The sequence below is a fragment of the Taudactylus pleione genome, unplaced genomic scaffold, assembly GCF_031769625.1.
Source record: "Taudactylus pleione unplaced genomic scaffold, aTauple2 ptg000551l, whole genome shotgun sequence".
NCBI classification, from domain to species: Eukaryota; Metazoa; Chordata; class Amphibia; order Anura; family Myobatrachidae; genus Taudactylus; species Taudactylus pleione.
In genome coordinates, this window is record NW_028284953.1 from 2,394,399 (window position 1) to 2,409,251 (window position 14,853).

General features: G+C 35.5%; 5 non-coding genes across 5 annotated transcripts; all 5 read left to right on the forward strand.

Moving 5' to 3' along the window:
* The first annotated feature begins 1,628 nt into the window (after positions 1–1,628).
* TRNAR-ACG (transfer RNA arginine (anticodon ACG)) lies at positions 1,629–1,701 on the forward strand. The gene has a single exon. It is a non-coding gene; the product is annotated as a tRNA-Arg (tRNA).
* Positions 1,702–7,992: 6,291 nt separating this feature from the next.
* On the forward strand, positions 7,993–8,065 carry TRNAR-ACG (transfer RNA arginine (anticodon ACG)). The gene has a single exon. It is a non-coding gene; the product is annotated as a tRNA-Arg (tRNA).
* Positions 8,066–10,881: 2,816 nt separating this feature from the next.
* TRNAR-ACG (transfer RNA arginine (anticodon ACG)) lies at positions 10,882–10,954 on the forward strand. The gene has a single exon. It is a non-coding gene; the product is annotated as a tRNA-Arg (tRNA).
* Positions 10,955–12,037: 1,083 nt separating this feature from the next.
* TRNAR-ACG (transfer RNA arginine (anticodon ACG)) lies at positions 12,038–12,110 on the forward strand. Its single transcript has one exon. It is a non-coding gene; the product is annotated as a tRNA-Arg (tRNA).
* Positions 12,111–14,348: 2,238 nt separating this feature from the next.
* TRNAR-ACG (transfer RNA arginine (anticodon ACG)) lies at positions 14,349–14,421 on the forward strand. The gene has a single exon. It is a non-coding gene; the product is annotated as a tRNA-Arg (tRNA).
* The last annotated feature ends 432 nt before the right edge of the window (positions 14,422–14,853 follow it).

Sequence of the window (14,853 nt, forward strand, 5' to 3'; positions counted from 1 at the left end):
TCTGCGTTGTGGCTGCAGCAATCCCATTTCGAAAACGGGTCACAGCATTTTGATTTTGTTTCACAATCATCCATTTTTTCACAATACTGAATCTTAAGAAAATTTCAGAAAGTAAGCAGATTCTTTGAAGGTGCTTGCACTATTTGTGTTTAATGCTTATTATAAAGCTATCTTAACATGCTTTGAATAATTTAATTGTGAATTATTGTACTAAAGGACTGGGAATTTGACATAAATTCTGGAATTCAGGAAAGAAGAATGTTTGGGCTCTGTCTGAGTAAGTTCATCACATTTTTTAAAGATCTTTTAGCAGTCACAAGGATTATTTTACCTAAAACGTTTTTGGGAAACAATCCCTGCAGATAGTGTACAGTCAATTTCTAAAATGTGATTCTGTATATACTTCAATAACCATAAAACTTTAAAACAGGCTCAAAAACAGGAAAGACTTTTCAATTGCTACAAGACACCTGGGACAGTGGGCAATAGATAACGCGTCTGACTATAGATCAGAAGATTGTAGGTTCGACTCCTACCTGGCTCGCTTAAATTGCCGTGGTTGTATAGTAGTTAGTACTCTGCGTTGTGGCTGCAGCAATCCCCTTTCGAAAACGGGTCACAGCGTTTTGATTTTGTTTCACAATCATCCATTTTTTCACAATACTGAATCTTAAGAAAATTTCAGAAAGTAAGCAGATTCTTTGAAGGTGCTTGCACTATTTGTGTTTAATGCTTATTATAAAGCTATCTTAACATGCTTTGAATAATTTAATTGTGAATTATTGTACTAAAGGACTGGGAATTTGACATAAATTCTGGAATTCAGGAAAGAAGAATGCTTGGGCTCTGTCTGAGTAAGTTCATCACATTTTTTAATGATCTTTTAGCAGTCACAAGGATTATTTTACCTAAAACGTTTTTGGGAAGCAATCCCTGCAGATAGTGTACAGTCAATTTCCAAAATGTGATTCTGTATATACTTCAATAACCATAAAACTCTGAAAAAAGGCTCAAAAACAGGAAAGACTCTTCAATTACTACAAAACACGTGGGCCAGTGGCGCAATGGATAATGCGTCTGACTACGGATCAGAAGATTGTAGGTTTGACTCCTACCTGGCTCGCTTAAATTGCCGTGATTGTATAGTAGTTAGTACTCTGCGTTGTGGCTGCAGCAATCCCATTTCGAAAACGGGTCATAGCATTTTGATTTTGTTTCTCAATCATCCATTTTTTCACAATACTGAATCTTGAGAAAATTTCAGAAAATAAGCAGATTCTTTGAAGGTGCTTGCACTATTTGTGTTTAATGATTATTATAAAGCTATCTTAACATGCTTTGAATAAATTAATTGTGAATTATTGTACTAAAGGACTGGGAATTTGACATAAATTCTGGAATTCAGGAAAGAAGAATGTTTGGGCTCTGTCTGAGTAAGTTCATTACATTTTTGAAAGATCTTTTAGCAGTCACAAGGATTATTGTACCTATAACGTTTTTGGGAAACAATCCCTGCAGATAGTGTACAGTCAATTTCCAAAATGTGATTCTGTATATACTTCAATAACCATAAAACTTTAAAACAGGCTCAAAAACAGGAAAGACACTTCAATTACTACAGGGCACCTGGGCCAGTGGCGCAATGGATAACGTGTCTGACTACGGATCATAAGTTTGTAGGTTCGACTCCTACCTGGCTCACTAAAATTGACGTGATCGTATAGTGGTTACTACTCTGCGTTGTGGCCGCAGCAACCCCGGTTCAAAAACGGGTCACAGCATTTTGATTTTGTTTCACAATCATCCATTTTTTCACAATACTGAATCTTAAGAAAATTTCAGAAAGTAAGCAGATTCTTTGAAGGTGCTTGCACTTTTTGTGTTTAATGCTTATTATAAAGCTATCTTAACATGCTTTGAATAATTTAATTGTGAATTATTGTACTAAAGGATTTGGGATTTTGACATAAATTCTGGAATTCAGGAAAGAAGAATGTTTGGGCTCTGTCTGAGTAAGTTCATCACATTTTTTAAAGATCTTTTAGCAGTCACAAGGATTATTTTACCTAAAACGTTTTTGGGAAACAATCCCTGCAGATAGTGTACAGTCAATTACCAAAATGTGATTCTGTATATACTTCAATTACCATAAAGTTCTGAAAACAGGCTCAAAAACAGGAAAGACACTTCATTTACTACAAGACACCTGGGACAGTGGGCAATGGATAACGTGTCTGACTATGGATCTGTAGATTGTAGGTTCTACTCCTACCTAGCTCGCTTAAATTGCTGTGATCGTATAGTGGTTAGTAGTCTGCGTTGTGGCCGCAGCAACCCCGGTTCGAATCCGGATCACAGCATTTTGATTTTGTTTCTCAATCATCCATTTTTTCACAATACTGAATCTTAAGAAAATTTCAGAAAGTAAGCAGATTCTTTGAAGGTGCTTGCACTATTTGTGTTTAATGCTTATTATAAAGCTATCTTAACATGCTTTGAATAATTTAATTGTGAATTATTGTACTAAAGTACTGGGAATTTGACATAAATTCTGGAATTCAGGAAATAAGAATGTTTGGGCTTCCTTCTGAGTAAGTTCATCACATTTTTGAAATATCTTTTAGCAGTCACAATTATTATTTTACCTAAAACGTTTTTGGGAAACAATCCCTGCAAATAGTCTACAGTCAATTTCCAAAATGTGATTCTGTATATACTTCAATAACCATAAAACTCTGAAAATAAGCTCAAAAACAGGAAAGACACATCAATTACTAAAAAACTTGTGGGCCAGTGGCGCAATGGATAACTTGTCTGACTACGGATCAGAAGATTGTAGGTTCGACTCCTACCTGGCTCGCTTATATTGCCTTGATCGCATAGTGGTTAGTACTCTGCGTTGTGGACGCAGCAACCCCGGTTCGAAAACAGTTAAAGGCATTTTGATTTTGTTTCTCAATCATCCATTTTTTCACAATACTGAATCTTAAGAAAATTTCAGAAAGTAAGCAGATTCTTTGAAGGTGCTTGCACTATTTGTGTTTAATGCTTATTATAAAGCTATCTTAACATGCTTTGAATAATTTAATTGTGAATTATTGTACTAAAGGACTGGGAATTTGACATAAATTCTGGAATTCAGGAAAGAAGAATGTTTGGGCTCTGTCTGAGTAAGTTCATCACATTTTTTAAAGATCTTTTAGCAGTCACAAGGATTATTTTACCTAAAACGTTTTTGGGAAACAATCCCTGCAGATAGTGTACAGTCAATTTCTAAAATGTGATTCTGTATATACTTCAATAACCATAAAACTTTAAAACAGGCTCAAAAACAGGATAGACTTTTCAATTGCTACAAGACACCTGGGACAGTGGGCAATAGATAACGCGTCTGACTATAGATCAGAAGATTGTAGGTTCGACTCCTACCTGGCTCGCTTAAATTGCCGTGGTTGTATAGTAGTTAGTACTCTGCGTTGTGGTTGCAGCAATCCCCTTTCGAAAACGGGTCACAGCGTTTTGATTTTGTTTCACAATCATCCATTTTTTCACAATACTGAATCTTAAGAAAATTTCAGAAAGTAAGCAGATTCTTTGAAGGTGCTTGCACTATTTGTGTTTAATGCTTATTATAAAGCTATCTTAACATGCTTTGAATAATTTAATTGTGAATTATTGTACTAAAGGACTGGGAATTTGACATAAATTCTGGAATTCAGGAAAGAAGAATGCTTGGGCTCTGTCTGAGTAAGTTCATCACATTTTTTAATGATCTTTTAGCAGTCACAAGGATTATTTTACCTAAAACGTTTTTGGGAAGCAATCCCTGCAGATAGTGTACAGTCAATTTCCAAAATGTGATTCTGTATATACTTCAATAACCATAAAACTCTGAAAAAAGGCTCAAAAACAGGAAAGACTCTTCAAATACTACAAAACACGTGGGCCAGTGGCGCAATGGATAATGCGTCTGACTACGGATCAGAAGATTGTAGGTTTGACTCCTACCTGGCTCGCTTAAATTGCCGTGATTGTATAGTAGTTAGTACTCTGCGTTGTGGCTGCAGCAATCCCATTTCGAAAACGGGTCATAGCATTTTGATTTTGTTTCTCAATCATCCATTTTTTCACAATACTGAATCTTGAGAAAATTTCAGAAAATAAGCAGATTCTTTGAAGGTGCTTGCACTATTTGTGTTTAATGCTTATTATAAAGCTATCTTAACATGCTTTGAATAATTTAATTGTGAATTATTGTACTAAAGGATTTGGGATTTTGACATAAATTCTGGAATTCAGGAAAGAAGAATGTTTGGGCTCTGTCTGAGTAAGTTCATCACATTTTTTAAAGATCTTTTAGCAGTCACAAGGATTATTTTACCTAAAACGTTTTTGGGAAACAATCCCTGCAGATAGTGTACAGTCAATTACCAAAATGTGATTCTGTATATACTTCAATTACCATAAAGTTCTGAAAACAGGCTCAAAAACAGGAAAGACACTTCATTTACTACAAGACACCTGGGACAGTGGGCAATGGATAACGTGTCTGACTATGGATCTGTAGATTGTAGGTTCTACTCCTACCTAGCTCGCTTAAAATGCTGTGATCGTATAGTGGTTAGTACACTGCGTTGTGGCCGCAGCAACCCCGGTTCGAATCCAGACAACAGCATTTTGATTTTGTTTCTCAATCATCCATTTTTTCACAATACTGAATCTTAAGAAAATTTCAGAAAGTAAGCAGATTCTTTGAAGGTGCTTGCACTATTTGTGTTTAATGCTTATTATAAAGCTATCTTAACATGTTTTGAATAATTTAATTGTGAATTATTGTACTAAAGTACTGGGAATTTGACATAAATTCTGGAATTCAGGAAATAAGAATGTTTGGGCTTCCTTCTGAGTAAGTTCATCACATTTTTGAAATATCTTTTAGCAGTCACAATTATTATTTTACCTAAAACGTTTTTGGGAAACAATCCCTGCAGATAGTCTACAGTCAATTTCCAAAATGTGATTCTGTATATACTTCAATAACCATAAAACTCTGAAAATAAGCTCAAAAACAGGAAAGACACTTCAATTACTAAAAAACTCGTGGGCCAGTGGCGCAATGGATAACTTGTCTGACTACGGATCAGAAGATTGTAGGTTCGACTCCTACCTGGCTCGCTTATATTGCCTTGATCGCATAGTGGTTAGTACTCTGCGTTGTGGACGCAGCAACCCCAGTTCGAAAACAGTTCACGGCATTTTGATTTTGTTTCTCAATCATCCATTTTTTCACAATACTGAATCTTAAGAAAATTTCAGAAAGTAAGCAGATTCTTTGAAGGTGCTTGCACTATTTGTGTTTAATGCTTATTATAAAGCTATCTTAACATGCTTTGAATAATTTAATTGTGAATTATTGTACTAAAGTACTTGGAATTTGACATAAATTCTAGAATTCAGAAAAGAAGAATGTTTGGGCTCTGTCAGAGTAAGTTCATCACATTTTTTAAAGATCTTTTAGCAGTCACAAGGATTATTGTACCTAAAACATTTTTGGGAAACAATCCCTGCAGATAGTGTACAGTCAATTTCCAAAATATGATTCTGTATATACTTCAATAAACATAAAACTTTAAAACAGGCTCAAAAACAGGAAAGACTCTTCAATTGCTACAACACACCTGGGACAGTGGGCAATGGATAACGTGTCTGACTATAGATCAGAAGATTGTAGGTTCGACTCCTACCTGGCTCGCTTAAATTGCCGTGATTGTATAGTAGTTAGTACTCTGCGTTGTGGCTGCAGCAACCCCATTTCGAAAACGGGTCACAGCATTTTGATTTTGTTTCACAATCATCCATTTTTTCACAATACTGAATCTTAAGAAAATTTCAGAAAGTAAGCAGATTCTTTGAAGGTGCTTGCACTATTTGTGTTTAATGATTATTATAAAGCTATTTTAACATGCTTTGAATAATTTAATTGTGAATTATTGTACTAAAGGACTGGGAATTTGACATAAATTCTGGAATTCAGGAAAGAAGAATGTTTGGGCTCTGTCTGAGTAAGTTCATCACATTTTTTAAAGATCTTTTAGCAGTCACAAGGATTATTTTACCTAAAACGTTTTTGGGAAGCAATCCCTGCAGATAGTGTACAGTCAATTTCCAAAATGTGATTCTGTATATACTTCAATAACCATAAAACTCTGAAAAAAGGCTCAAAAACAGGAAAGACACTTCAATTACTACAAAACACGTGGGCCAGTGGCGCAATGGATAACTTGTCTGACTACGGATCAGAAGATTGTAGGTTCGACTCCTACCTGGCTGGCTTAAATTGCCGTGATTTTATAGTAGTTAGTACTCTGCGTTGTGGCTGCAGCAACCCCATTTCGAAAACGGGTCACAGCATTTTGATTTTGTTTCACAATCATCCATTTTTTCACAATACTGAATCTCAAGAAAATTTCAGAAAGTAAGCAGATTCTTTGAAGGTGCTTGCACTATTTGTGTTTAATGCTTATTATAAAGCTATCTTAACATGCTTTGAATAATTTAATTGTGAATTATTGTACTAAAGGACTGGGAATTTGACATAAATTCTGGAATTCAGGAAAGAAGAATGTTTGGGCTCTGTCTGAGTAAGTTCATCACATTTTTTAAAGATCTTTTAGCAGTCACAAGGATTATTTTACCTAAAACGTTTTTGGGAAACAATCCCTGCAGATAGTGTACAGTCAATTTCCAAAATGTGATTCTGTATATACTTCAATAACCATAAAACTCCAAAACTGGCTCAAAAACAGGAAAGACACTTCAATTACTACAGGGCACCTGGGCCAGTGGCGCAATGGATAACGTGTCAGACTACGGATCATAAGTTTGTAGGTTCGACTCCTACATGGCTCGCTTAAATTGCCGTGATTGTATAGTAGTTAGTACTCTGCGTTGTGGCTGCAGCAATCCCCTTTCGAAAACGGGTCACAGCATTTTGATTTTGTTTCACAATCATCCATTTTTTCACAATACTGAATCTTAAGAAAATTTCAGAAAGTAAGCAGATTCTTTGAAGGTGCTTGCACTATTTGTGTTTAATGCTTATTATAAAGCTATCTTAACATGCTTTGAATAAATTAATTGTGAATTATTGTACTAAAGGACTGGGAATTTGACATAAATTCTGGAATTCAGGAAAGAAGAATGTTTGGGCTCTGTCTGAGTAAGTTCATTACATTTTTGAAAGATCTTTTAGCAGTCACAAGGATTATTGTACCTAAAACGTTTTTGGGAAACAATCCCTGCAGATAGTGTACAGTCAATTTCCAAAATGTGATTCTGTATATACTTCAATAACCATAAAACTTTAAAACAGGCTCAAAAACAGGAAATACTCTTCAATTGCTACAAGACACCTGGGACAGTGGGCAATAGATAACGCGTCTGACTATAGATCAGAAGATTGTAGGTTTGACTCCTACCTGGCTCGCTTAAATTGCCGTGATTGTATAGTAGTTAGTACTCTGCGTTGTGGCTGCAGCAACCCCATTTCGAAAACGGGTCACAGCATTTTGATTTTGTTTCACAATCATCCATTTTTTCACAATACTGAATCTTAAGAAAATTTCAGAAAGTAAGCAGATTCTTTGAAGGTGCTTGCACTATTTGTGTTTAATGCTTATTATAAAGCTATCTTAACATGCTTTGAATAATTTAATTGTGAATTATTGTACTAAAGGACTGGGAATTTGACATAAATTCTGGAATTCAGGAAAGAAGAATGTTTGGGCTCTGTCTGAGTAAGTTCATCACATTTTTTAATGATCTTTTAGCAGTCACAAGGATTATTTTACCTAAAACGTTTTTGGGAAGCAATCCCTGCAGATAGTGTACAGTCAATTTCCAAAATGTGATTCTGTATATACTTCAATAACCATAAAACTCTGAAAAAAGGCTCAAAAACAGGAAAGACACTTCAATTACTACAAAACACGTGGGCCAGTGGCGCAATGGATAATGCGTCTGACTACGGATCAGAAGATTGTAGGTTCGACTCCTACCTGGCTCGCTTAAATTGCCGTGATTGTATAGTAGTTAGTACTCTGCGTTGTGGCTGCAGCAATCCCATTTCGAAAACGGGTCACAGCATTTTGATTTTGTTTCTCAATCATCCATTTTTTCACAATACTGAATCTTGAGAAAAATTCAGAAAATAAGCAGATTCTTTGAAGGTGCTTGCACTATTTGTGTTTAACGATTATTATAAAGCTATCTTAACATGCTTTGAATAAATTAATTGTGAATTATTGTACTAAAGGACTGGGAATTTGACATAAATTCTGGAATTCAGGAAAGAAGAATGTTTGGGCTCTGTCTGAGTAAGTTCATTACATTTTTGAAAGATCTTTTAGCAGTCACAAGGATTATTGTACCTAAAACGTTTTTGGGAAACAATCCCTGCAGATAGTGTACAGTCAATTTCCAAAATGTGATTCTGTATATACTTCAATAACCATAAAACTTTAAAACTGGCTCAAAAACAGGAAATACTCTTCAATTGCTACAAGACACCTGGGACAGTGGGCAATAGATAACGCGTCTGACTATAGATCAGAAGATTGTAGGTTTGACTCCTACCTGGCTCGCTTAAATTGCCGTGATTGTATAGTAGTTAGTACTCTGCGTTGTGGCTGCAGCAATCCCATTTCGAAAACGGGTCACAGCATTTTGATTTTGTTTCACAATCATCCATTTTTTCACAATACTGAATCTTAAGAAAATTTCAGAAAGTAAGCAGATTCTTTGAAGGTGCTTGCACTATTTGTGTTTAATGCTTATTATAAAGCTATCTTAACATGCTTTGAATAATTTAATTGTGAATTATTGTACTAAAGGACTGGGAATTTGACATAAATTCTGGAATTCAGGAAAGAAGAATGTTTGGGCTCTGTCTGAGTAAGTTAATCACATTTTTTAATGATCTTTTAGCAGTCACAAGGATTATTTTACCTAAAACGTTTTTGGGAAGCAATCCCTGCAGATAGTGTACAGTCAATTTCCAAAATGTGATTCTGTATATACTTCAATAACCATAAAGTTCTGAAAACAGGCTCAAAAACAGGAAAGACACTTCAATTACTACAAGACACCTGGGACAGTGGGCAATGGATAACGTGTCTGACTATGGATCTGTAGATTGTAGGTTCTACTCCTACCTGGCTCGCTTAAATTGCCGTGATCGTATAGTGGTTAGTACTCTGCGTTGTGGCCGCAGCAACCCCGGTTCGAAAACAGGTCACGGCATTTTGATTTTGTTTCTCAATCATCCATTTTTTCACAATACTGAATCTTAAGAAAATTTCAGAAAGTAAGCAGATTCTTTGAAGGTGCTTGCACTATTTGTGTTTAATGCTTATTATAAAGCTATCTTAACATGCTTTGAATAATTTAATTGTGAATTATTGTACTAAAGGACTGGGAATTTGACATAAATTCTGGAATTCAGGAAAGAAGAATGTTTGGGCTCTGTCTGAGTAAGTTCATCACATTTTTTAAAGATCTTTTAGCAGTCACAAGGATTATTTTACCTAAAACGTTTTTGGGAAACAATCCCTGCAGATAGTGTACAGTCAATTTCCAAAATGTGATTCTGTATATACTTCAATAACCATAAAACTCCAAAACTGGCTCAAAAACAGGAAAGACACTTCAATTACTACAGGGCACCTGGGCCAGTGGCGCAATGGATAACGTGTCTGACTACGGATCTTAAGTTTGTAGGTTCGACTCCTACCTGGCTCGCTTAAATTGACGTGATCGTATAGTGGTTAGTACTCTGCGTTGTGGCCGCAGCAACCCCGGTTCGAAAACGGGTCACAGCATTTTGATTTTGTTTCACAATCATCCATTTTTTTACAATACTGAATCTTAAGAAAATTTCAGAAAGTAAGCAGATTCTTTGAAGGTGCTTGTACTATTTGTGTTTAATGCTTATTATAAAGCTATCTTAACATGCTTTGAATAATTTAATTGTGAATTATTGTACTAAAGGACTGGGAATTTGACATAAATTCTGGAATTCAGGAAAGAAGAATGTTTGGGCTCTGTCTGAGTAAGTTCATTACATTTTTGAAAGATCTTTTAGCAGTCACAAGGATTATTGTACCTAAAACGTTTTTGGGAAACAATCCCTGCAGATAGTGTACAGTCAATTTCCAAAATGTGATTCTGTATATACTTCAATAACCATAAAACTTTAAAACAGGCTCAAAAACAGGAAATACTCTTCAATTGCTACAAGACACCTGGGACAGTGGGCAATAGATAACGCGTCTGACTATAGATCAGAAGATTGTAGGTTTGACTCCTACCTGGCTCGCTTAAATTGCCGTGATTGTATAGTAGTTAGTACTCTGCGTTGTGGCTGCAGCAACCCCATTTCGAAAACGGGTCACAGCATTTTGATTTTGTTTCACAATCATCCATTTTTTCACAATACTGAATCTTAAGAAAATTTCAGAAAGTAAGCAGATTCTTTGAAGGTGCTTGCACTATTTGTGTTTAATGCTTATTATAAAGCTATCTTAACATGCTTTGAATAATTTAATTGTGAATTATTGTACTAAAGGACTGGGAATTTGACATAAATTCTGGAATTCAGGAAAGAAGAATGTTTGGGCTCTGTCTGAGTAAGTTCATCACATTTTTTAATGATCTTTTAGCAGTCACAAGGATTATTTTACCTAAAACGTTTTTGGGAAGCAATCCCTGCAGATAGTGTACAGTCAATTTCCAAAATGTGATTCTGTATATACTTCAATAACCATAAAACTCTGAAAAAAGGCTCAAAAACAGGAAAGACACTTCAATTACTACAAAACACGTGGGCCAGTGGCGCAATGGATAATGCGTCTGACTACGGATCAGAAGATTGTAGGTTCGACTCCTACCTGGCTCGCTTAAATTGCCGTGATTGTATAGTAGTTAGTACTCTGCGTTGTGGCTGCAGCAATCCCATTTCGAAAACGGGTCACAGCATTTTGATTTTGTTTCTCAATCATCCATTTTTTCACAATACTGAATCTTGAGAAAAATTCAGAAAATAAGCAGATTCTTTGAAGGTGCTTGCACTATTTGTGTTTAACGATTATTATAAAGCTATCTTAACATGCTTTGAATAAATTAATTGTGAATTATTGTACTAAAGGACTGGGAATTTGACATAAATTCTGGAATTCAGGAAAGAAGAATGTTTGGGCTCTGTCTGAGTAAGTTCATCACATTTTTGAAAGATCTTTTAGCAGTCACAAGGATTATTGTACCTAAAACGTTTTTGGGAAACAATCCCTGCAGATAGTGTACAGTCAATTTCCAAAATGTGATTCTGTATATACTTCAATAACCATAAAACTTTAAAACAGGCTCAAAAACAGGAAATACTCTTCAATTGCTACAAGACACCTGGGACAGTGGGCAATAGATAACGCGTCTGACTATAGATCAGAAGATTGTAGGTTTGACTCCTACCTGGCTCGCTTAAATTGCCGTGATTGTATAGTAGTTAGTACTCTGCGTTGTGGCTGCAGCAACCCCATTTCGAAAACGGGTCACAGCATTTTGATTTTGTTTCACAATCATCCATTTTTTCACAATACTGAATCTTAAGAAAATTTCAGAAAGTAAGCAGATTCTTTGAAGGTGCTTGCACTATTTGTGTTTAATGCTTATTATAAAGCTATCTTAACATGCTTTGAATAATTTAATTGTGAATTATTGTACTAAAGGACTGGGAATTTGACATAAATTCTGGAATTCAGGAAAGAAGAATGTTTGGGCTCTGTCTGAGTAAGTTCATCACATTTTTTAATGATCTTTTAGCAGTCACAAGGATTATTTTACCTAAAACGTTTTTGGGAAGCAATCCCTGCAGATAGTGTACAGTCAATTTCCAAAATGTGATTCTGTATATACTTCAATAACCATAAAACTCTGAAAAAAGGCTCAAAAACAGGAAAGACACTTCAATTACTACAAAACACGTGGGCCAGTGGCGCAATGGATAATGCGTCTGACTACGGATCAGAAGATTGTAGGTTCGACTCCTACCTGGCTCGCTTAAATTGCCGTGATTGTATAGTAGTTAGTACTCTGCGTTGTGGCTGCAGCAATCCCATTTCGAAAACGGGTCACAGCATTTTGATTTTGTTTCTCAATCATCCATTTTTTCACAATACTGAATCTTGAGAAAAATTCAGAAAATAAGCAGATTCTTTGAAGGTGCTTGCACTATTTGTGTTTAACGATTATTATAAAGCTATCTTAACATGCTTTGAATAAATTAATTGTGAATTATTGTACTAAAGGACTGGGAATTTGACATAAATTCTGGAATTCAGGAAAGAAGAATGTTTGGGCTCTGTCTGAGTAAGTTCATTACATTTTTGAAAGATCTTTTAGCAGTCACAAGGATTATTGTACCTAAAACGTTTTTGGGAAACAATCCCTGCAGATAGTGTACAGTCAATTTCCAAAATGTGATTCTGTATATACTTCAATAACCATAAAACTTTAAAACTGGCTCAAAAACAGGAAATACTCTTCAATTGCTACAAGACACCTGGGACAGTGGGCAATGGATAACGTGTCTGACTATGGATCTGTAGATTGTAGGTTCTACTCCTACCTGGCTCGCTTAAATTGCCGTGATCGTATAGTGGTTAGTACTCTGCGTTGTGGCCGCAGCAACCCCGGTTCGAAAACAGGTCACGGCATTTTGATTTTGTTTCTCAATCATCCATTTTTTCACAATACTGAATCTTAAGAAAATTTCAGAAAGTAAGCAGATTCTTTGAAGGTGCTTGCACTATTTGTGTTTAATGCTTATTATAAAGCTATCTTAACATGCTTTGAATAATTTAATTGTGAATTATTGTACTAAAGGACTGGGAATTTGACATAAATTCTGGAATTCAGGAAAGAAGAATGTTTGGGCTCTGTCTGAGTAAGTTCATCACATTTTTTAAAGATCTTTTAGCAGTCACAAGGATTATTTTACCTAAAACGTTTTTGGGAAACAATCCCTGCAGATAGTGTACAGTCAATTTCCAAAATGTGATTCTGTATATACTTCAATAACCATAAAACTCCAAAACTGGCTCAAAAACAGGAAAGACACTTCAATTACTACAGGGCACCTGGGCCAGTGGCGCAATGGATAACGTGTCTGACTACGGATCTTAAGTTTGTAGGTTCGACTCCTACCTGGCTCGCTTAAATTGATGTGATCGTATAGTGGTTAGTACTCTGCGTTGTGGCCGCAGCAACCCCGGTTCGAAAACGGGTCACAGCATTTTGATTTTGTTTCACAATCATCCATTTTTTTACAATACTGAATCTTAAGAAAATTTCAGAAAGTAAGCAGATTCTTTGAAGGTGCTTGTACTATTTGTGTTTAATGCTTATTATAAAGCTATCTTAACATGCTTTGAATAATTTAATTGTGAATTATTGTACTAAAGGACTGGGAATTTGACATAAATTCTGGAATTCAGGAAAGAAGAATGTTTGGGCTCTGTCTGAGTAAGTTCATTACATTTTTGAAAGATCTTTTAGCAGTCACAAGGATTATTGTACCTTAAACGTTTTTGGGAAACAATCCCTGCAGATAGTGTACAGTCAATTTCCAAAATGTGATTCTGTATATACTTCAATAACCATAAAACTTTAAAACAGGCTCAAAAACAGGAAATACTCTTCAATTGCTACAAGACACCTGGGACAGTGGGCAATAGATAACGCGTCTGACTATAGATCAGAAGATTGTAGGTTTGACTCCTACCTGGCTCGCTTAAATTGCCGTGATTGTATAGTAGTTAGTACTCTGCGTTGTGGCTGCAGCAACCCCATTTCGAAAACGGGTCACAGCATTTTGATTTTGTTTCACAATCATCCATTTTTTCACAATACTGAATCTTAAGAAAATTTCAGAAAGTAAGCAGATTCTTTGAAGGTGCTTGCACTATTTGTGTTTAATGCTTATTATAAAGCTATCTTAACATGCTTTGAATAATTTAATTGTGAATTATTGTACTAAAGGACTGGGAATTTGACATAAATTCTGGAATTCAGGAAAGAAGAATGTTTGGGCTCTGTCTGAGTAAGTTCATCACATTTTTTAATGATCTTTTAGCAGTCACAAGGATTATTTTACCTAAAACGTTTTTGGGAAGCAATCCCTGCAGATAGTGTACAGTCAATTTCCAAAATGTGATTCTGTATATACTTCAATAACCATAAAACTCTGAAAAAAGGCTCAAAAACAGGAAAGACACTTCAATTACTACAAAACACGTGGGCCAGTGGCGCAATGGATAATGCGTCTGACTACGGATCAGAAGATTGTAGGTTCGACTCCTACCTGGCTCGCTTAAATTGCCGTGATTGTATAGTAGTTAGTACTCTGCGTTGTGGCTGCAGCAATCCCATTTCGAAAACGGGTCACAGCATTTTGATTTTGTTTCTCAATCATCCATTTTTTCACAATACTGAATCTTGAGAAAAATTCAGAAAATAAGCAGATTCTTTGAAGGTGCTTGCACTATTTGTGTTTAACGATTATTATAAAGCTATCTTAACATGCTTTGAATAAATTAATTGTGAATTATTGTACTAAAGGACTGGGAATTTGACATAAATTCTGGAATTCAGGAAAGAAGAATGTTTGGGCTCTGTCTGAGTAAGTTCATTACATTTTTGAAAGATCTTTTAGCAGTCACAAGGATTATTGTACCTAAAACGTTTTTGGGAAACAATCCCTGCAGATAGTGTACAGTCAATTTCCAAAATGTGATTCTGTAT